A 25,325-nucleotide genomic window follows, 5' to 3' on the forward strand; every position below is an offset into this window, starting at 1 on the left:
GATATGAGGTTGGTGCAGTGAGGAACCTCCTTGGAGACTTAATTGAGAATATAAGAAAGCCATTGTGAAGAAGTGCTGCGTCAGTCGGTGCAGGAAGAACCAGCTGAAACGATGTTCATAACAGACGTGTGACCCTGCTTTCTGCTCTTTTCAGTTGACTTAGCTGTTTTATCAACAAATGTGTGATTGATTGTATTTAGTATCATTTCTGATATTAAGTTAATTGATTATATTATTACTTTTTAGACACATTTTTCTTTGTGTCTAAAAAGAGAGCTTGTGCTACATTATTGCTACATTATATTTTAGTGGAATATTTGTCATTGGCCAAATTTTTTTTTGTTCCGTTGATTGCTTGATTAATTTATCAGAATGAGACCGTATGAGATATACAAATTTCAGACTTATTTCCCCTATTTCAACAACATTTGCCATCATCAGATGCTCACTTAAAGTTGATCTTTAAATCACTATTTTAATAACACTGTTAAATTTAATCACAAGTAAATATTATAAACACTATCCAATTTGTAGTTGTTTCCATTTAATTTAATTGGATTATATATCAGCCATTTATTGGTTTAAATTCAGACTTTTAGTTTTTTCTTCAAGTTTTTTTGACATTATATAATTTTAATGTTTTCCATTTATATATTTGTGCTGTCAAGCGATTAATCATGATTAATCACATCAAAAATAAGTATTGTTTTCAAAATATACAGTATGTGTGTAAACTTTGTATATTTAGTATGTATATAGTATAAATACACACACATGCATGTATATATTTAAATAAAGATTTGTGTTAATATATTAAATATACTGTATTTATATAAAATACAAATGATATAAGTATAGATGTACACGTTAAGACAATCATATATATATATATATATATATATATATATATATATATATATATATATATATACACATATACATATATACATACATACATACATACATACATACATACATACATACATACATACATATACACAGTACACATAAATATGTTATGTAAACAAACACTTATATATAATTTATTTACAAAATATAAAATAACATGAAAATAATTATTGGCTTATTGGAACCAATTGTAATATCAGGGCATCCTTTGCAATAAATCCAGTTTAATCAAAAGATAAGATCCGAGTATTGATTTTGCCAGACATTCACTCATTCTGTAAAACTGTAATGGAAACATCTCACCATTTGGGGCCTTTGGGTGCTCATAATCCTGCTCTGCTCTCTGTTTTTTTCTCTCTTTAAAGTAGATTGAAATGAAACTCTGGTTTTATCCTATCAAATGGAAAATGAATGTCGGTCACCAGGCTCAAACTGCACCAAATGGTCTTTGAAAAGATACCTTGACTCCATTTGTTTTCTGGTCCACTCCTACAGAGAAGGGCTTTAAATCATATCACGTGGCTAACCACATCAAGGTATTATTACTCTGTTTGCCAGAAGCCGACACTTTATTTTTTAATATCAAACTGACTTCACCCTCCTCTTACATGACTTTCCTCTATTTTGATGCGGAGTGATTTGGTCTGCAGAAAGCCTACACTTTCAAACAAAGTCATAGTCGATTTGGGTTTCCATTCTCGGGCCAGAGTAAACACGAAAAAAAAAACCTTTTTAATGAATCAAGCTGAAGCAGAATTGAGCACCATTTGTAAGGAGCAGATGCTAGCCTTGTGTGCAACTACATGGCTGTTAGCACTAATCATGGCAGAGCAAAGACTGCTAATCTCTCTACAGCCTCTTGGATGTGTCCGAGCACACACAGATGCTGCCTCTTCTACCAGAACCACTGCAGGGCCCAGGCTAATGGATGCTTTTACATTTAACAGGTTTGGAGCTAATATCTTTGCACAGCGGTAGATCTGAAAGTTTTCTCCTATTATGTTTGGAGAGGTTCTTTTATATGCATAACAAGTATAATTCAGGATTAATATGTTACATTAGGAAGGATTCAGACTGTTGTTAAGAGAACAGTTCACCCAGAAATTAAAACAGTATTGTTTACTCGGGCTCATGTCATTTCACAACAATATGCTGTTAATTTTTCCATTGAAAAAACTCCAGGTAGAAATTGTATTAGAAGTTCATAGTTACCAGGGGCTGACAAGCTCAACATAAGAATAAACTGTAACAAAAAAAGTGGCTCCACATTTCTGAAACCACTACTTTTATGAAACCGCTTTTTTGCTGAGTTTGGAGATTGACAGCTATGGTCCCTGTGAAATCGAATTTTAAGGCAAAAACTGTGCAATAATTTTTTTTAAAAATTGAAAATGTGTGCAGAGCAACATGAGGTTGAGTAAATACAGGTGCATCTCAATAAATTAGAATGTCGTGGAAAAGTTTATTTAATTAATTCAACTCAAATTGTGAAACTCAATGCACACAGACTGAAGTAGTTTAAGTCTTTTGGTTCTTTTAATTGTGATGGTTTTGACTCACATTTAACAAAAACCCACCAATTCACTATCTCAACAAATTAGAATATGAACATGCCAATCAGCTAATCAACTCAAAACACCTGCAAATGTTTCCTGAGCCTTCAAAATGGTCTAAGTGTGGTTCACTAGGCTACACAATCACACGGAAGACTGCTGATTTGACAGGTGTCCAGAAGACAATCATTGACACCCTTCACAAGGAGTGTAAGCCACAAACATTAATTTCCAAAGAAGCTGGCTTTTCACAGAGTGCTGTATCGAAGCATGTTAACAGAAAGTTGAGTGGAAGAAAAAAGTGTGGGAAAAAAGATGAACTTCACAAGTAATGTACTGAGGCTGGGGTCAAAGCATCAAGAGCCACAACAAAGACATGTCAAGGAATTTTCTGAACCACAGACAACATCAGAGGCATCTTACCTGGGCTACAGAGAAGAAGAACTGGACTGTTGCCCAATGATCCAAGGTCCTCTTTTCAGATGAGAGCAAGGTTTGTATTTAATTTGGAGTCTGGAAGAAGGATTGAGAAGCTCATAGCCCAAGTTGATTGAAGTCCAGTGTTAAGTTTCCACAGTCTGTGATGATTTGGGTTGCAATGTCATCTGCTGGTGTTGGTCCATTGTGTTTTATAAAAAAAAAACAAAGTCACTGTACCCGTTTACAAAGAAATTTTGGAGTACTTCATGCTGCCTTCTGCTGACCAGCTTTTTGAAGATGCTTATTTAATTTTCCAGCAGGATTTGGCACCTGCCCACACTGTCAAAAGCACCAAAAGCTGGTTAAATGACCATGGTGTTGGTGTGCTTGACTGGCCAGCACTCACCAGAACTGAACCCCAGAGAGAATCTATACCATACCACCTCAGCAGTGCCACAAACTGATCACCTCCATGCCATGTCGGGAGCCCCTACTTCGTATTGAGTACATGTACAGTGAATGAACATACTTTACAGAAGGCCAACAATTAACTAAAAAAATGTTTTTATTTTTTATTACTTTTTATTTTTTTAGATTTGGTGGATTTTTGTTAAATGTGAGCCAAAATCATCACAATTCAAATAACCAAAGACTTTATTGAGATGCACCTGTATTTACTCAACCTCAGTCCGTGTGCATTGAATTTATTTAATACATGAGTTTCAAAACTTAAGTTGAATTACTAAAATAAATGAACTTTTCCACAACATTCCAATTTATTAATGCACCTGTAATTACATTACATTTATGGGTAAAATATATACTTTTAAGAAATAACATGTTTTGTTGTGGCAGTGTGAAGCATTGAACTACTTCTATCCCTCACAGCCTTGTTTTCATTTGCATCAAATTAAATATGGTGCCACAAGGATCCGTCCTAGGTCCCCTTCTATTTTCAATATACATGTTGCCCCTTGGTAATATTATTAGAAAATACGGAATTAGCTTCCACTGTTATGCTGATGATACTCAGCTATATATATCAACGAGACCAGATGAAACTTCCCAATTATCTAAGCTAACAGATTGTGTTAAAAATGTAAAAGATTGGATGACAAAGAATTTTCTCCAATTAAATTCGGATAAGACGGAGATATTAATTATTGGACCAAAAAACACTACACAGAATCTTGTAGATTACAATCTGCAACTAGACGGATGTACTGTAACTTCCTCTACAGTCAGAAATCTGGGTGTTATATTAGACAGCAATTTGTCTTTTGAAAATCATATTTCCAATGTTACAAAAATTGCATTCTTCCATCTTAGAAACATTGCCAAGCTACGAAACATGTTATCTGTTTCTGATGCAGAAAAGCTAGTTCATGCATTCATGACCTCTAGACTGGACTATTGTAATGCACTTCTAGGTGGTTGTCCTGCTTCTTCAATAAACAAGCTACAGGTCGTCCAAAATGCAGCAGCGAGAGTCCTTACGAGGTCAAGAAAATATGATCATATTACCCCAATTTTACAGTCTCTGCACTGGCTACCTATTAAGTTCCGCATCAGTTACAAATTATCATTACTTACCTATAAGGCCCTAAATGGTTTAGCTCCTGCGTACCTAACTAGCCTTCTACCACGTTACAACCCATCACGCACCCTAAGGTCACAAAACGCTGGACTTTTGGTAGTTCCTAGGATAGCAAAGTCCACTAAAGGAGGTAGAGCCTTCTCACATTTGGCTCCCAAACTCTGGAATAGCCTTCCTGATAATGTTCGGGGTTCAGACACACTCTCTTTGTTTAAATCTAGATTAAAAACACATCTCTTTCGCCAAGCATTCGAATAATGTATCTTTTTAATTGTGAGTGTAGTTGCATCTGATCAAAGGTGCATTTTTATTCATTAGCTTGGGTTAAACTAATTTTACTTTGTTGGATCAGCAGCTATGCTAATGATGTCTGTATTTTGTTTCTATGTTTTGCCACGGGATTCACATCCCGTGGTAACTAGGATTTACACAAGCTCCAGTCTGGATCCAGAACACCTGAGAAGAGATGATGCTGACCCTCAGAGGACCTCAGATGATGCTAACCCTGAATGAACAAACAGAACTAACAATTATTCCTAAATGTGTGACTTAATCATATAATAACTTAACTAATAATATTGATAGTTCATCGTCTAGCTGACTACGTCTTGTATTATTATTATTTTTTAGTTTTTCTAAAATCCTGTCAAATGTGCACAAACTACTAGCTACTACTAAATATTGTAGAAACATAATTTTCTGTAAAGTTGCTTTGTAACGATTTGTTTTGTAAAAAGCGCTATACAAATAAACTTGAATTTAAATCAGTTGTTACCAAATGTGAATCCCAAGTTGCCAAGTTTATTCAAACAAACAACATATGCCTTTCTAGAGTCTGTCTCAAAGTCAACAGCACTATTTGCATTAGATACATTTCAGAGACAGTGTTCCCTTGGCTAGCTTTCACACCTGACTGAGATTTCTTTTATTGTTTAATGTTTTCCCTTTTGACTCTATTATATATAGGAAAGTGAGAGAGGATATAGGAGAAACATAGGCAAAGGGATCGGAAAATGTGAGATGGCATTGCACAGAAAACCTCTTCTAAAGCCATAAAACAAGACCAGCTAAAACTGGCCATTTCCATGCAGCCTGAATCAATGTGAAAGTGTTTGTTTATGCACCTGGGCATATTAGAAAGCATATAGGTATTTGATCTTTGCATGCTCACTTGTATGTGTTTATGTAGACGGTGGATTAAGTTACTAGGGAAATGTATGGCTCACTGCACTTGAGTAGCTTTGTATCCACAGGGCTCTCTGATATCAGCCTGTTGAACATCTGTACAGACAGCAGGAGACACCCACAACACAGAGCTGTGTGTGCGCTTGGTTTGAAGGGCTCTCATCAGGGCTATACACAACTATATTGTAGTATGTCCAGCACCACGTGGGCTCGATTTACTAAAGCATTCAAAGTGTGTTTGTCTAAACCAAGGAGACCTATTATACCAGGTGAAAGCCTTGCACTGCTTTGACAGTCTTCCGGGAACTTCTGTTCTTCACTATAGCCACTATACTGCCAGTTTTACACTTGTGAAATTAACTTGCAAAAATGCAATCAAGTTATATGAATTGAAGAGGTCATGAACTGCCTTTTTATTATTTTGTACTGTTCTCTGATGTCCCTTTATAATTTTATGTACTCGGAAGTAAACACCTACTGAAGTAATTGGCTAAAAGTTGTGTTTGTTTGACAGCCTTCATCCTTCAGAGATGGAAGCTGCTGTAATTTATGTTTAAAACACATAAATACTCATTACGTATCAAATGGTTTGTAATTCCAGACAAAGTAGTAGTGATCATGTAATGAAAATAGTTAAGGCCCCAATATACTTCAAACGAACTACATTTTCATTTCTGCATTTGGGGGCAAAAAGAAGTTTGAAAAGGCTGAGCAATGGTATACTGTTTTACTGTACTGATGGTACTATTTACTGTACATGAAGTGCTGCTTGAGATGCTCACGCCTATGCCCTAAACACAAAAAAACGATTAAATTTCCTCATTCAAAACACGCATGTGGGTGTATATGTGCACTTGGCTTTATGTCGCGTCACAATAACTTTCAGGTCATGTCGTGACATATCAGTCTTCTATTGGTCACACAGAAATACAGAATTGTAGAAGGGCAAAACTTATTTGCATGAACATCAATGGAACGAATAGTATAGTGTGACTGCACCTTAAAGATTTTTTGGGCGTTTTGCTTGTTATAGACTGTTTCTTCAGGCACACGCGCCTGGACCTAATTTAACTTCCGGTCTGTTGGCTGCAGTGCCTTCTACAAACGCAGTTAAATTCAAGGTGATGAGTAGACTGAAGTTGGGCTCAGGTGGTTGTGCTGCGGGATGTATTTCTCATACATTTATTTTTTTTTGGAAACTCAAATTTTTTTTCAAAAAGGCTTTGTTTAATAAACATGAGTAACGTTACATACTGCCATTTAATAATAACAATTTCTTACATTTATATGTTTGAATATCACTGGTGTTTTTATATCGCTGTATTTCTGAAGGAAGACTTGCATGTTATATGCCTGATAAAGCAGCGTGTGAGCGTACCAGCTCTGCTTTGTTTACAGCTGTTACTGGGGAAACCTCTATTTCTCGCGCTTTATGTCTGTGCTTTAAAACATCTCCTGCTGGCAAAGAATGAATTTGCATTTTCATTAAGTCCGCCTGATCCACACAGCAAACATATTTTGTTTGTTATCAAAAATATCTACTCTAGAGGGACTTGGCTGTTGTTATTGATTCTATTTGGAAGTCTACCGGAAGTTAAGTTAGGTCCACAAAACGCGTGTGCGCAGTAACGTTTGTTTATGTTGTTGCCGTTGAAACGGTCTATAGTCTCTGATTGGTGGAGTCTCGTTGGCAGAATTGTAGGTAATACACTTTTTCACTTGGACTTCCTGTTGGGCTTGATAAAACAATTAAGTTTAAATAATGAGGGCTGCTGGCTTCAAAAAATGCATATTCAATTGATTAACAACCTTGATACCCACTGTAGGCCTGTCTTTAAAGTTTATTTTGTCATTGTTCCCCCAGGGAGGAAATTATTACGATTTTTACTTCCATAAACTGACTTTCAGTCTATTTAATTCACATTATAAATCAAGATGTGAAAAACAGTCAGTTCTTCAGTCCTGAAGACTGGACTTTGCTAACCAACCAAACCTCGACTCTTTGGTCTAAGTAGATAACAAGAGTTTGAGATTGGCAGCTGACTACTGGTGTTTCTTTTTAATTCCAAGTCAAACAGTTTTAACAACCAAACACACACAAATCCTATATTGTATAGACAGTATATTCCTTGAATGTACAATATACATCAAGCTTATCTTTCTTGCACAGTACCACACAAAACATCTCCTGTCCTGGCAAATCCCTCCCTGATGCTTCTCCAGCTGCTCAGCTGAATGTTGCGTTGTGGATCTCTGCTGAATTGTGTGATGGAGCAGTAAAAGTGCTGCGCAATTCCAGTCGCCGCTGGCTGTTAGCTGAACTTCACTTTAATGTTTCTTGTAATCGCAGCCTAACACAGGTTCGGTTTAACCTCTGGCACAGGTCCAGCTCCCTCAGGCATGAAGATCTTTGGCACAAACAGCGATCTGAGAAGATGAAGAGATCTTTTATTAAACATGAAGGATTCAGATCAGCTCTGCCAGGCTTCTTTTGAGGAATTAGCATTTAGTGTTTGTGTGTTATCATATTAAATTAGCATATGCAACGGGAGATGCTAACACACTCAGGAACACCTCAGCTCTGAATATCACCATGGCAACTAGATCAGAAACGGTTATCTCAACACTTTTTTGTGTTGGTTTATTCTGTTTGCATCTTAACTCATTCATGTGAAAGGTAAGCACTTACACAAACACGCTTTCAGGTTACATCTTGTTCTTCGCCTGAGGTAATGAGACCGTTCCCCTCACCTACGATTGACTTAGGACTTCCATTGGCATTGGTTGGAGCGGCAAACTGTGTTATCGTTGGTTGCTAGGTTACTAAGGACCGAGAGAGTCTCAGATGGCTGTTCTACCCTTGTTTAACATAGAGTCTGTTATTAGGTGTGAGAGCACTTTAGAGCTCTTTATTGACGCCCTGCTGCATCCGAAATCTGAAAGTCCTTGTCCAGATAAACGCTGAACATAGGCAGAGGACCGAATTTGAGCGCAAGGCTGATAAATTGAGATTTGTGAGGAGAAGGCACACATCCCCCCCTTCCTCTGCCTCTGGCCTGTTTTCTGAAAACTTTGCTTGTGATGTTTGCTTGTTTAAAAGCTGCAGAAAGGCTCAGAGGAGTGTGTAATTAGTTGAGAGTTTTCAAAAAATAAAATGTAAAAAAATTCCCCTGAGTATAAACATAAACCAGCAAGTACTATGAACAAATCCACACGCATTCATATGCAGCTAACTGGGGCAGTCGTGGCCTAATGTTAGAGAGAAATTCTGAGTATAGGATACACGTCACATCCTTTCCTCCTTTCCTAACCGTGAACTTGCTGACATTATATTAATAAATGAATAATTGACCCCCCCCACCCCCCCCCCCGAAAAAAACACCTATTATTATTATTTACCCACCATAACCTTTTTTCTTCCTTTTGTGGAGCAAAAATGAAGAAGGTTTTGAAGTAGGCCTGGACGATTAATCCAAAAATTACTGAAACAAAAATTCTGAAATTCTAATCGACTTACTTTGACCCCGTCAGTTATTTCGTGTTAATGCTTCCCTCAGTGTTGGCAGGCCCACGAAACAAAACAAGCTGAATGCTATTCAAAACAAGACCAAAACTAGCCAAATCATGTTTTTTTCCTGGAAGGAAGGATGATCAATTTAATTATAAAACAGACTAAAAAACAACCCTTGGCAACAGCCCGCATTGACAACCCTGACCCTCCCTTAAAAAAAAATATATATATAACATACTTCCGCGTGTGTGGTCGTGACTCTGTCCACTCCAATGGCATGGAAGCAAGAACGGGAACATCAAGACATCTAGGCAACAAGAACAGCATACAAATATGCTTTTTAAATATTTGAATGTGAAAATATCAATTTTTCATTCAAACTGAAATGTGACTCTTCAGAAATGAAGACGTTTTCATTTCAAGAAAGGTGTGCTTTGATTTCAGTTGTTTGAAATATTCAATAAATAAGCATAAATAATTTGTTTCCTTCAGTTATTTTAAAATCAGAAAGACAAGAAATGTATTTGCCTTTAATAGTTGAGCATATTTACAGTACAGACCTTATCAGTGAACTATACAATTAAATAAATAAAATAATCATTCATCAATCATAATCTAGGTAAAATGTTTAATTAATGGAAATTTTAAATTTTAGGTCATATCGTCCAGCCCTATTTTGAAGAACTGTTTTCGTCCATACAATGAAAGGCATTGAGGTGCAAAACTACACTGAACCCTTTTGATTTTCATTGTTTGGACAAAATACACTGAAGATTAATATTTATATAAATATTTCTGTTCCACAGAAGAGTCATACAGGTTTGGATTGACACGATGGTGTGTTAATAATGGAAATATTTAATTTTTAGGTCAACTAGTCCTTTAAATAAATAGTTTAGCCCAATTTATTTTATTCTTTTATTTTTTTCTCTTTGTAAAATATTCCCTAGGGTGAACTTTCATGTACATATTTCTTATACACTGATGGTTATAGTGACTGTGGGATGTCAAAGTCATAAGAAGACAAAAAGCTCTATAAAAGGAGCATACAATTTATGTGTTTCATTTAGAATATTTTCACGACTTAGGATGTTTAAGTTTAAAGTGAGGAACAGACTGAAATTTAAGTCATTATTCACTGATAATTTTCTTCATCTACAAAAGCATTTCTTAAAAATTCTACAACTCTCCTAACAATTCCATCATTTTCTATAGTTCTCTCCATCCAGAATGTTACTGGTACTGTGCTGGTAGGAGTTGTTGCTTGGCAACTGAACATCACTAAACAATAATGTTTGATTCACATTTTCTTCAATGGTTTTTCTTTCATTTCCAATCAGTAAATAATGAGGCGACAGTTCAGATGTTGGGGTTTGATACACACCCATGCTCTCGGACAGTAAATAATAAGAATCATGGATGAGTCAAAGTATGACTCATCTTTGGATTGATCAGTTTTTTCCAACCAACAATTACAGTTAAAAACTGAAAGTGGGTCAGTCTAAAGTGGGTAGGGGTGGATGCAGCCTTCACATCTGGTGCCTGCTGCTCTTTCTTTCTGACACAGTCAGGGGTAACACGTGCATTAGCTGAGAGTCTGGTGAGTTACTCATTATTAAGAGTCTCTGAGTGAGTGGAAGGCGTTCGGAGAGGGAAAGTATGTGAGCAGATGGAGGATCAAAATCTGTTGATTGTTGTTTGACTTTTTCTCTAAGAACTCCTGCTGTTAATGCTGCCTTACCAGAGGTGCTGCATTTTTAATGGAGGTAATTGACATTTTTGGGACGTTTCTCAGCATTCTTCTTTAAAGCATGTTAAATACAGTATGTAAGGGACAATTTACAGTCTTGACTGTATGCTATACGATATATTACACAGCAGCTTAACGAATAAATTAACACATGGATATGAAATATTAGTTAAGAGTTCCATTTTTTTTTATTAGTTGCAGATTTGCTTAAAACTATACTATATTCCTATCTTTTTAGCTGGAAGACAAAAATTAAAGCAGTATTGCAAAATGAATTACTTTTTTCTTGGGAAGAAATTAATACTTTTATTCAGCGAAAACACACTTAATGGTTTGAAAGCAATAGTAAATGCATTTATAATGTTTACAATGTTATGATCTTTTCATTTTAAATAAATGTTGTTCTTTTGAACGGTCTATTCCTGAAAGAACCCACTTTCCACAAAAATATTAAGCAGCAAAACTGTTGTTAACATTGATAATTATCTTGAGCACCAAATCAGCATATTACAATGATTTCTCAAGGGTCTTATGACACTAAAGACTGAAAATTCAACTTTACCATCGCAGGAATTTTTTATCTGCAGTCCAAGTTAATTTTTTTCTATGGACTATAACATGTTTATTCATTTTAACCCTTATTTTTATATCTCTTAATGGCTCCTAGCCATTTAAAATTAAATTTAAATGCATTTTTTACTTCACTAAGCAGTTTACCATTTTGTGTCATGCATACCATCATGCTAAATGTATCAAAATAAAAAGGAAGATGTGAAAAAAGCACTTGTTGCAACTACAGTATGTTGCCATTGATAATGGTATTACCTGTCATACTGTAAAGGATAGCTTCAAAAAATAATTCATGAGGTCCTAAATAGTTTTTTTTTTTCATTCGTGACAACATATAAATAAAAAAAACCAAATACATTTATAGACAGGAAAGGAATAAAACCTATCACTTTTTCTGCATGTTTTTCATTACCATCATTACTTCTGTCACTCCTTTATTTTTGCACCCTTTTTCATTTTATATCTGGCACACATTCACATACACACAAGTACAGAGCAGAAAGATGTGTGTCTTTATTCCTCTTGAGTGTTCCTGTAACTCTCGGGTTTTGAGAAAGAACAGCATCCTCGTTCCTGTCAGATTTCTCCTGGGTCTCTCTTACAATCACCAGCAACTTATTAAATAAATGACAGGCATTAAGCTGGCGCACACACACACACATGCCCGCAGCTGTCTGAGTGTGTGACTGGACCAGGACACTAGCTCAGAACACTGAGGGGGGAATGAGAGCCTGATAGCAGGTTAGAGACAGATTGTACCTGTGGGGGACAGTAAGTCACATTTCACTGTGCACAAACATCTGCTCTCTCCCTCTTTCTCTCTCTCTCTTAATGAAACCATACTAGAGAATCATAGAAATGCCAGTCTTAGCTAACTGTCTGGCTGAGATTGCAAAAGTCTCTGTATCCATGGCTGCAGTTGATTTGCCAGGCTACAGTCTTGCTGTACACTGTTAGTAATGTGTCACCTGTACAGCACGTCTGATGCAACACCAGCAGCTCGAGGTGGCACTGCACAGATGGCATTCCTCATTGTCATTTCCTGTTTGGCTTTTCACTCACCCTTTCGACACATTGTGAGTTAAGCCCAGCCGGTTACATGTCAGTGGTTACATGTCAATACAGAGTGTCAATATTGTGGGGAATCGTAATTGAGATGGTTTGTAGTAACTATGCACAGTTCCAGTCATCCAGAGCTCATGCTACTTTACTTGGTTTAATGGTGTTTTTGTTTTGCACTTGACTTTGCCTTTGGGGATAAATAGAGAACAGTAAGTTTTTCTTTTACAAAACTTTCTTAAAGGCAAAGTTCACTCAAAAAGAAGATTTTTTTTACCATCATTTATTCACCTTGTTGTTTTGGAATTGGAGTCTTGAGTTTAACTGGTCTGGTCTTTCAGTTTCAGAAATTCTTTCTTTCTTGGTTTTGAACAACATGAGAGTGCGTAAACAATGATTATCATTCCCAGTTAAAGGAATGGTTGATCTGAAAATGAAAGTTGCTTCATCATTTATTCATCTTCACTGTTAATTTCAGAATCACTGGAAATTTAATCCAACCGGGTACTAACAAGGTGTACCTAATAAAGTGGCCAATGAATGTATATTATTGGAGTATTATATGTTATTTCTGATCCTGCTGACTTTCATTGTATGGACCAAGACACTTCAAACATTCTTTGAATTTTTTTCCTCAGAAGACAGAAAATAATGTAGATTTTTAACTTTTGGCTGAAATATCCTTTTAAAGGTGCATAGATATGGAGTAATTCACTAGAGATTTAAGTTTTCAATACAAATGCAAAAAAATAAAAAATTCAGAGAAGGCATTTATTACAATGGATAATAATATATTTGAAATATTCAAAGTAATTTACGCATTAACTAATTAATTATTTGATTCTCCCTTATGTCCTTATTAGCACCAAAAATCCTCTGACGGATTCAATGAACAGTTTATCCCAAGCCAGTTCAGAAATGGCCTCAAAACAAGAAATGCCCTTTCCAGATGTTCATACAGCGTTATGAACTCTGCCACTTTGTCATTGCCATAAGCACTGAATGTTCACAGTTCAGAGGAAAGCACTGCAATGACCCTTCATGTCACCCCAAACTCTCCTCCTCCTCCTCATCTGTCATCTCTCTCTTCCTGTCTTTGAGGTCTGCACAGACCTAGTCCTGCACAAGACGCCTCAGTGAGCCTATTCATGAAAACAGAGGGAGAGAAGGAGCAGGGAAGTAAAGAAGAAAGGGTGAAGTAGAGATAGTGAGAGAGAAATTAGAGAAAGGCAAGGCCACAGGAAGAGAGGAGAGGAGGAGGGCAGGGAGAGAACATCATTAAGGCTCGTGGAAAGGAGAGGCCGCAGAGCAAACGCTTCATGAAAGATTCTCGTATAATACATGAGGGTGTTCGTCCGTGAAGAATTTCATCAGTCCTCCAACCTCGCAGCATTTCTCAGGACTACAGCTGCGCGTCATCCATTTACTTATCACACAATAGGGCTGCATGGTCAATCAATAAAAAAATGTGGTAACAGTTTAATCTGATACAGTTAACTAATTGATAAAAGTGTTGCATCAAAGATTTATATTTATATTACTTTTTTTGAGGTGCTTGAGCTTTGTAACCTATCATTGACACTTCCGTTCTGTGTATAAATGCTTGACCGCAATTCATAATGTATCGCAAGTAGGCCTACTGTAGATGTTACATTTTCAGCATTGCCTCAGTGGGGAGTATAGCTGATATGAGCATAAATGGGTCTTTATTTAAGGAGGTTTTTCTCTGCGGCTGCATCCGAAATCACATCCTCTCTTAAGTAGTCACCTCTTTTGAATAAGCACATACTTTGTCATTGTTAACAAGTATGCTCTATACAGAATTAATGTGTGAGGTATGAATGTAATCCGAATATTCCGTCTTTATACTATTTTCTAGGGAAGTTAATTAAATGGAAGACTGCACCTTTTATATGTTCAGCCAGGTTTTGTGCAAGGTCAAGGTCACACACGGTGAACTGAACTGAAGTAAAGGTCAGTAAGTATTGTATTTTTTAAATAAATATTAATAATATAAATAAAAATTATTCCCCCATACCAGTAATAATAAAGTTCAATGGTTTTCTTTGAAGTAAAGTATGTTGGAATACCTTAATCAGTAAGTAAGTAATCAGTCCAAATTAATGTATATATTCATTTCCTTGGTGTTGTTACGCTACCTTTTTGTAAGTGCCATTTTTGATGTTTTGTTCAGGCTTTTTCATTATGGTCTAATTCTCAGGCTTGCTACATTATCAAGGAGGTTTGATGGAAAAGAGGTCCATTACAGAATAGCTTTTAAAGAAAAGGTGGAGAATCTCTAGCATCATCTAAAGCATTTACTTTGGTAGCTGGATACACTTCAGTGGAGATTAAATGGAGATTGAAGTAAATACTGGAAGCTTTTAAACTAATTTAAATCCTGAAACATACCCAAATGCATGATCCCTGTATGGCAGATAACAATACTTGATGACTGTTTACAGTACCTTCAGAGTACACTAAAAAAGCCACATGCAGAGCAACTTTCACTGTTTTCAGGTCTCTGTGTGCTCTTCTGTGTATTATGTGGTTTTTCCAAGTTTATTTTAAGATGCTGGATGTTAGGTAATTTATGAAAAGTCTGTTCTTTGGCTCTCTGAATGTGGAAAAAAAATATAAAAGAACAAAATAATCAACAGTCTAACACTCTTCCCTCACACTTTCAAAATACACACACACACACACACACACACACACACACACACACACACACACACACACACAATTCTCTATTTTAGAACTTCTTTAGTCTTCTGTGAGAGAAAATCAATTTAGTCTGTACTTGTAACACTGTATGTTTTAAGGCAAATAGATAATGGAAAAAAAGAACAGTCCAGTCAAGGACTCATCTGCTCTAATGTAAGAGATGAGACTCTTACTTTGGTCTCAGTCGCCCACCTTTCTCAGCGCTCTGATTGGGTGAGACTGTATTAAGAGAGAATAAACAGTCCATCATCTGGAAAGAGGAAAAGACCTGCTCTTCGCAGCTAATCTGAATATTTGGGTGTTTGTGGACTTTCTAAATAAATACATAATTTGTATTCATGCACAGCACATTGGTCAGTGATCAGTCATTTGAATATTGGTTTATTAATACATTGAAACTGAAACATCTCAAATTATTTTCACTGATGTTAATGTTTAGGAATAAAATATCAGGTTTCTTTGTCTTGGTAATGTTTATCACTAGCATTTCCCATATCCTAAATAAACACAAAATTACACAGGCTAATATTTTGTCCACTTTTTGCATAATTTGACAAAATTCCAACATGATTGGTAATGACACACTAAAAAGATTCAACAAAATTTTCTTAAAAACTATATAAATCATATACAATCTATAAATATACTTTTTACATTCACAGAGCATTTAAAGAAAAGCAAAAGTGACAAGTTTACAAATCAGTATTAATGTGGCCTTAATTTTGCAAAAAATGTACAGAATAATAATGATATATTATTTATTTTATTAAAGAAATAAATCATACTTAAATGTTTTAATACATATCAATCTCTGAAATAAAGATTGTGATGTTGAAGAATCTCAATTTATAATGTTTTTCGAACTCTCTAAAGATCTTTCGATCTTTCATACTGTTCATAATTCTTCACTTACACTTGATTTGTTCAGCAACACTGATTCATTCAAGAGTCACTGAATCATTCTCTCAACCAATACATCCAACAACGAGATTCACAACTGTTAATGTTGCTGTGGATTTATTTAGAGCAATTTTCTTTAGCAGAGCACAACCTGACAATATTTTATCCAATATATGTATATGTATATTATATTATGTATATGTATATGTGTTATGTATATTATACGTATATGTATATGTATAGTATATGTATATTATATGTATATGTATTTTGGGATTAAGTTAATTTTCATGGCAAAGAAGGGCTATGCAATTCATCTGATCACTCTTTCATAACATTCTGGAGCATATGCAAATTGCTATTATAAAAACTTAAGCGCCAACTTTTCCAATTTTCAATATTTACGTAATTGTCAAAACTTTTTGCCACGACTGTGTGTATATATATATATATATATATATATATATATATATATATATATATATAAAATCACACTCGCATCTGCTGTTTGGTCTGAATGTTAGCACATCTGCCGTATATTCCTTTGCAGAATGGTATGTTGTTATCTTTTTTTACTCTTGGGGACTGAGAGAGCTCTTACAAGCAGAGTGCTTATGATAGACTGAGTGCTAACAGTCTTCATAAAGTCTGATACTATCTGAAAGTACAGAACAGCTTTGTCAGCTCCTGCAGGAGCAGTTAGTCAAGCACAAGAGGGATTATTTTAGAGTGCAGAAACTGAAATCAATAGTAATCTAAATAGAGTAACACGCGTGTGTGTGTGTTTACACAAGCTAGGAAGCTTGTCGATATATTGTATCTGCACTGATCATCTTTGAACTGACCTCCATTTACTATAGGCTGACTCGTTTACCTCAGTACATGCTTCTACTCGTGTTAATCAATTTGTTTCTCATGACCTCATCAAACGAGAGCTGATGTTGACAAAAATAGTATGCAGAATTGTTCTATAATGATATAATCTGGTATTAACACCTCGTCCCCTCACAGAGCTGAAGAAAAGCTTCTGTGTGCCTGTGAAAAAAGACCAGAACAGAAAAGCTAATTATCACCACTCACACTCTCACTGTTAACACTACGCCAACTAAAGCAGAGAGTGTGAGCACACAAGGCTAATATGCAAATACTGGTGTTAATTACGGAATGCTTAGTTGTGGAATGAGTTGAAATGCTTTTTTCACGCGCTGGTTAATGCTTCTTATTTTAGAGAATCGCGAGACGAAATTTGCTCGGTCACATGCAGCTGATACCAGTAGTCCCCGTGCATGTTGAATCCAAATTTGTTTGCTTATTGTTCTTCCTGGGTTTCTATGGGGGCTTTTTGACTTCAAAATCTCAAATGGGACACAAGTCAAACTGATATGTAAATATGAACTTTTGGGGCCTTGGCCAGGAAAAAGGTCTCGGATCCATGTCTGCATTTATCTTTTGCTGTAAATATCTTTATGAATATGGATGTTGCTGCTGGTTACTTGGAAGAGTAACATAAATATGTGGTTTCACTGTTTTTGTTGGTTTACTTTCAGAGAGGGAGTTAAAGGTATCAGGAATTGAAAGCTTCAGTAAACATGTCAGTAAAAGCCCAGAAAGGAATAGGATTTTCGCTGCATTGGCTAAAGTATTTTTTTTTTGCCATTTCTGTTTGGAAAAGATAATTCATCATGTTTCCAGTTCAGGCTTCAATTATTATGTTTGGACTGGACTTTTGTATATTTGGAGTTTGCCAGAAACATAAGATACTTGATGAGAAGATTGATCTTTTGAATTTGTTGCCTGTTCACATCTCTCAATATGATTATGAACAAATGTCAGTCGTTTCTTAATTAGTGGCATGGGAGTATGATTTAAATAGACAGCACTATATAATAAATACTAATCAGATTCTCATTCATTCAACATAGCAGAACGACTATTTAAATCACTGCTGTGTTGCCGCAAGGACTTTTATAATAAAGCGGTTCTCTTTAATAGCCATTGAAATAAAAACTGAATTGCTACATGACAGAATATGTATAGTGTTTCCATTTTTAATGTGCTGTAGTCTTGTGAAGAGCCCATATTTAACATAGCTTCATATTTTGATTTACATTTTCGAAGATATGGCCATAATGCATGCATTTATGCTTGAGTATTGCTTTAGTTTGTGTGTTTTTTGGATTTTGACTGCAAATGTGTGTGTGCCAGCTTGCCAGATTTTGAAGGTGTTCAGAAAGTAGATTGTAATTGGACCAAAAAAGTATCTGTTTGTGATTTTTGCATATCGAGGCCACAGATTAAATAATTGAGTACATGTTTTATGAAATTACTTGGAAATTTCATAGAAGGGAAATCCTGAGAATACCCAATGCAGGTGGAACAAACAAAACAGATGCTAAAGTGGACTCATGCTTATTTACTGTATGAATAATTGGGTGTTTATTATTTAAACTAGGCACTTAAAAAATCTAACTAATCACACTTTTGCTGATTTTATTTAATTTGTCCACTGAAATACAGTACGTGTGCATACACTACATTTTAAATTATCAGAGTTTTAATAATTTTGTTTACAGTATAATGCATTTGGAGATTAGAAAAGTTGCAAAAAAGTTTCCATGACAGTTATAATGTGACCTTCATAAAGCAAGGGAAAAAGTTGAATGTTACAATGGCGTTCATGGCTTTTATATACCTTTTGTATTTAGTTTATAGTCTAATTTATGTATTTAACTCTACAATAATCTGGGTTGTATTTATTGAATTTATATAAAGATATGTTCTATGTGTGTTCTGTACTAAAGGTTCACGCAGGTGTTCCCCCTAGTTTGTTTCTTCATTGGAGCTGATTAGGAGAAATTCAGCACTAAATCACTTTCTCAACAATGGATCCTTTGCAGTGAATGGGTGCCGTCACAATAATTCTCAAGAAATCCATATGACTCCAATCCAACAAGTGATGTAAATTTCGGCTAATCTGTTCCAATTAAGAAACAAACTTGTCTACATCTTGGATAGTCAGAGGCTTGCTTCATTTTTTGGGAGAACTTTTCCTATTTCGTTAATGAAATTAAATTGAGAGGTTTTTTTTGGGGGGGGGGGGGGTGAGAGATTATCCTCACAATATTTGTTTATTTAAAAGTTTGGTCTAAGTTCTCTATTTCTTTTTTCTTTCCTCATTCTGTAGAGTCACAGTGCACGTTGTGTGGTGAGACCGAAGGTGAGTGTGTTCCTCATCTCCAGAACTGTGTGTTGTGTAGTTAACACTTAACCAGACTGTGTTTGTGTGCTCTAATGGCACGGTGGGGAGTTCAGAAAGCACATGCACGCATCTGCTTTTAATGTTTAAATTCATCATGATGCCGAGCTGCTTGCGATCATTGTGTTGTGATTCCTCACTGCTTGCATCATCACAGCTGGCAGAAACGAGGCTGCGTCTCTCTCTGCTTCACCCGCTGCTTCTTCTGGTCTGCTAACATGACTGATTCACAAACACACTGAGCATTGCCACTAATCTGCTGTCATTCTTTAGATTTCTTTCTTTTTTTATTATCTCAATGCGCTAATGTTTCATATCATTTTGTGCTTCCTTTTGGTCTGAGCTGAGGTTCCTTATTCAGACTTTGTGTTTTGCATGTTGGTTGTATGTGAATCAGTGATAACTTTGCAGTGTTCAGCTTTACCAAGAGTAAAATTACCTTCGATACAACTAATTTATTCGGCATGCTCCACAGGTTTATCTGCTTTTTACTGTCATCAGCAAATTTATCTGCTGAGATCAGTATAGCCCCATGATTTCTGTGTCTGTGTTTGAATGGTGTGGTTTCGTATACTGCAGATAATCAAGCTTGTGCTATGCTCATAGTGCTTTCAGCATCTACTGTCTCACTATATGAGGACATGAACACACAGGGCCCTATCATACACCCTACGCAATATGTTTTTGCTAGTTTCAGCCCAATGCAGTTGTTTAAATAGCAAATGCATGTATGCGTACTTGTGGGCCCATGTGCATGCTGGTCTAAAAAGAGGTGTGTTCAGGTGCATTGTTGGTGCGTTGCTATTTTGAGGAACTGAAAATAGACTGCACCATAGACCAACTCAAACCTGGTCTAAAGTCTGGCGCAATATTTTTTCTTTGTTATAGAGCGCGTTTGTAATATTTGCCTATTGTTGGTGCACAATGCACATACACTTTGATTATTTTTAAAACTGAAAAATTACATTCTGCCATGTACAGTAAATAGAGAACCCACCATGGATCGAGCGCAACTGGCTTTATAGGGGATGGAAGATGAGACTCTGATTGGTTTATTGCACGTTATGCCATTACTCATTAAGAGAATAGGGAAAAACCGTACTTCAGGGGAGAAAAAAAACTATTGTCCTCATACTGTATGCACAAACAGAAACTTAGTGACAACCCATCAAAATAAAAGTTAGGTGTTACTTGAAGAAGTTGTGCCTGAAATACATTACAATTGTTCATTGGCGTTTACTTCTTAAAGTAATAATAATGTTACATCGTCTTTTAATTTTTAATTTCTGTGTAGCACTTTGTTTGCCAAACATGACATTTTTGTTTACCAATACATAGAATGCAGCATTCAGAAAGTAGTAAGCTAGTAGCCTATTCCATTCCGAGTTTAGCCATGCATACATGCATATCCACATAATTTTATTAGCTGGACATTTTCAATTAATATGTACAGCCATTTAGAAGTAAATCATATGGCTTCTGCTCAGTGGATTAAGTATGGCGAGTCAGGAGGTTTAGTTACTGTTGTGGAGGAAAGAGGAAGATCTAAGGGCTCTGCTGCCATTGTTGCTGCAAGATATTGTGGTACAAGCATCTCATGAAAAATACATTTTCGTTGTAGTGCTGTTGTCATTCAATTCATTCTTATATGACTAATATTGCATGTCCGGCCTTAGAGCCAAAAATAAGCAACTGAAGACAATACTGCACTCTACTCTTATCAGATAAAAACATGAAGCTACAGTGGATATGTAATCATGAAGACCAAACTACTGAATCATAGAAAGAATTGAATTGAATTTAATTGAACTGAATTGAATTGAACTGAATTGGAGGGCCTGATTGAAATATTTAAATATTTTTTCAAATCTTTTTGATGATCTATTTGCACTGAAATGGAGTAAATGAATTGGCATCAATATGGTAATACATGATAATTTGCGGTATTCAGATACCTACATTTTACTAAAAAAAATAAATATATAGAATATTTATATGCATATTTTGTGAAAATGTTTCATATTTTTCAGTTGCAAATAATGATAAAATGAAAATAATGACAAAAATTCTCTAAAAACAGTTGGATTATTCTAGGTATGTTAGGGAAACAGGTCAATTTAGCTCAAAGGGAATTTTATTTTTTTTAGTTTTTTAATAGGGAATTTTGACAGATTCACTGTTTTACGGGTGATCACTGAATCACCGACTGACTCATTGAATGAGCTGTATAATGTCATCACTGCAATGGATATTAAAAACCAAAATCTAGTGAAAATGCTGTTAATTAGCACAGTAACAAAATCGCCAGTTTAAGACATTAACTTGTAAGCACAAAACAAAAGATACTTCTCTTTTCAATATAAATAAGACTTTATTGAATAAATCCAACACATAAACTAATCTAACATATAAACACACGTATTCACACAGGTTTCAGAAAGAGAGGAAGTAAGGAAATAATACGTTTAAGAGACTTAAAATGTTTATAGCAATATGTACAAATGCTTTGGCCTAAACAACCATCAATCATTTAATTAACCCTCGCATTAAATTCCTTAAAGGGGTCATATGATGTTGCTAAAAAGAACATTATTTTATTTAATTGGTGAAATGAAATATGTATATGCGGTTTAAGCTTAAAAAAAACTCATTATCTTCCACATACTCCACATTATTGTTTCTCCTCTATGCCCCCCCCCCCCACCTTCTGAAAGGCTGAAGCACACTGGAACAGTGCTCGAAAAAAGCAAAGAGTGATGGCGAAAAGCATGGCTTAGAGAGAGCCCTAATGCAAAAAGCAAAAAAAAGCTAAAAGCAGGAGCTATAGAGCAAATTTTGTTGGTGTCCTGAGTTTTTAAAGTCGGCTGTAGGACAAATCCCAAATGATGTCTTGACCAATAAGACATTGTCTTAGCTTGGGGTGTTGCTATGTTTCTCCTCCAAATACATAGCTCAACATGTTATCTTATCAGTCACATGGTCCGAATTTTCCAGCTTTCACAGAGTATAATTTAGACAAAAGCTTCTATAACAAGAATTTTATACATTTTACAAATAAGTGATTGAAAGAAACATTTAAAGCATTTAGCATCATTTACTGTAGGTGCATATATACATGTAAAAGCAGTTTCTGTGCCATTTTGTGAACATGATGGAGTTTGAATTATCAGTAAGTTTTAATGCTGTGAACTACTCAAAGATACTAGTTGGTGGACTTGCTTCAGGTTATGAAAAGATTTATACGTTGTCTTATTATAATGGGCCTTTTTGTGGAATTTGGCTCTTTGGGTTGTTTAAACACCAATCTGATCAAATCTTAAATTGTTTGATTCACTATGATACCCTACACTAAAAACATAAAAGCAATGAGATACAGGATGACAGTTTGCCAAGCTGGAGGCCACAACCTCATTGAATCCAAACAGTCATCAAAACCCGCACTTCATCCAAGTGGCAGCAGAGATGTTTTGGAGGCTGGTGGCAGGCATACAGCCTGCGTGGGTCAGAGTTAAACAGCTGGAAGAAATCTATAGCTGCAGAAACACAGAAAACACGCATAGGCATAGCACTGCATCTTAGTGCATTACAGTCTGATAGGATGGTAAAAGAACAATCTGACATTGAGAAAATATGGCTTCAGCAAGATTGTGATCTTAATGTTAGTCTCAGTTGATTTGGTTAAGGTGGTTATTTAAAAAGTACAGTATTATAGCTTTGTAATCAAATCCAGGTGATTTTTTTAACATGCAGTATAATGTAAAATTTTAGGGGGGGTCAGTTAGATTCTTTGTATGTGTTTGCTCACAGGGCGGCATTTATTTGATCAAAAATACAGAAAAACTGATAAATGTGGTGAAATATTTGTACAATTTGTAAAAATTGATTTGTATTTGAATACATTATAACTTTTAATTTAGTCCTGAGAACTTCCAGCAGCCATTACTTCAATCTTCAGTGTCACTTTATCATTCAGAAATGCTGATTTGGTGCTCAAGAAACATTTCTTATCAGTAATAAAGCACATTTGTGCTGCTTATAATATGTTTGTGTAAAATTCGTACATTTTTCGATTTCAGTTTGAGGAAACGTGTTAAATTATCATAAGTTTACATTGAGTTCAGTGTTTTTTGTTTTTTAAGATTGTTTTCAGAAATCTAACCAAAACATTGTCAGATTAAACCGGAGACGTTTTGTTTTCTGTCCTAAAAAATGAATAGAATATATTAACGCGCTAACTTGACATTTCATTATCGAATCAGGCTGATGTTATTATGATATTGACAGTCCTGAGTTTCAATTCATTGCCAGCTCAGACTGTTTATTTGTTTCCTAAGGTATTGATTTTGCTTCTATACAAAAGCAGGTATTGTATTGAAGCCAAAGTCTTGCTATCAACTCAACCCTAATGTGGGTCGAACTGTAGCCATTTTCTTTATGCCATTTGTTTATTCAGTTATGCAGCCTCATTATGTAGTCAAAACATTTAGTTTGATAAGAGCACTGACTTTTCCATATTTATTTAGTAATATCAATCGAAATTATACAGAGCCTCTGACTTTATTACTTTCACATTAAATCACACACCACAATCCAATTAGAACGGCAGACTTTATTTCATCCCTCAATCCTGACCACTCTCTTGTAAACAACCTTCTTGAATTTGACCCGTTGGCACTACAGTCACATTAGAAGTGCAGTGCTTTTACAGTAGATGTACATGATTACATCATGCTTTCATTAAGCTTAGCTTCCTAATGAACCACGGAGAGCAGGCAGAAAGGAAATTAAACCTGCTACGTGAGAATTAAACATTTAAATGAACATGTTACTATAGTCCCCGCTGTAGTTATTTAATGTTCTCTGATGGAAATTGTTTTCCTTTGTTACATGACAGTGATCAAACACAGTACGAGAGAGAAGCATCAGCCTGTGATGTCTGTATGGAAAATGTTTATTCACTTCAGTGAGCATCATGTTTGAAATCGATTCACAAGAGTCCAACTAGATTTCACAGACGCTTCTGCTTGAGTGATTTTAGAATATTGAGAGGCAAGTAGAATCATTTACTCAGAAAGAGGGGCTTGTGTGGTGCTGTGGGTATGTGTGTGTGTGTGTGTGTGAGAGAGAGAGAAAACTCAATTAAAGCCATAGAGTCTTATTTTTCATCTTTTTTTTAAGTGTCTCCTCACTTTTTTTTTTTGTTTTGTTGAAAGAATTCTTGCCTGCTGTGTTGCCAAGGGAGATGAGTGTCTATACTGTAAACAAGGTTTTTAACCTGACCCTGCTCCAGAGCTGGTTCACACTCTCTGTGCGTGTGAACCACAGGGCCATTTATTGAATTTATTGGCAGGAAACCAAGTTGGCACTTAAGGCTTGACACTAACTTCCTGATATGATATTTTTTTTGTCCTGTATATATAGCAAAAAAATAGCAAGCACAGATATTTATATTATCAAACTAATAACTGTTAAGGGTGATTAAAAAATATTTTTAAACACAAATACAGTATATACAAATACACGTCTTTATGATTCATTGATTTAACTGATCGTTCAGTAATGGAAAAAGGTCTTTATGAGTCATTAAACATGTAAAAGCGCATTTGATATGTTCATCCAGGAATTAAATATGACAGTTTTCATGAGTGAGTCACTGAATCATTGAATCTGAATCACTGAATCATTGACAGATTTGTTTAAAATTGCTGATTCATTCAGGAATGTTATGCAGCTGATGTATGCTGCTTGCTGAGTAGTTGGGTCAATATAGGCAATATATTTGTCTGAAATGTTAAAATATTAAATTTGGGAAAAGGATAGTTCCCCTCAAAATTTTAATTCTGTTGTTAATTACTCACCCTTACTCATCATTATCATTCCAATCTTCG

At 35.5% G+C, this 25,325-nt stretch overlaps 1 protein-coding gene across 6 annotated transcripts in view; it reads left to right on the forward strand.

The window, feature by feature from the left end:
- The window catches only part of LOC113117238 (disks large-associated protein 2-like), a 98,836-nt gene that overhangs the window by 11,962 nt on the left and 61,549 nt on the right, over positions 1 to 25,325 (forward strand). For 4 of the 6 annotated variants that reach the window (XM_026285775.1, XM_026285772.1, XM_026285774.1 and 1 more), the window contains exon 2: positions 19,366 to 19,398. The exons of the other annotated variants lie outside the window; for them this stretch is intronic. The gene's annotated coding sequence lies outside the window, so the exon portion shown is untranslated. The remainder of the gene's footprint in view (positions 1 to 19,365; positions 19,399 to 25,325) is intronic. 6 annotated transcript variants of the gene reach the window in all.

Source organism: Carassius auratus, chromosome 17, assembly GCF_003368295.1.
Source record: "Carassius auratus strain Wakin chromosome 17, ASM336829v1, whole genome shotgun sequence".
Taxonomy (NCBI): Eukaryota; Metazoa; Chordata; class Actinopteri; order Cypriniformes; family Cyprinidae; genus Carassius; species Carassius auratus.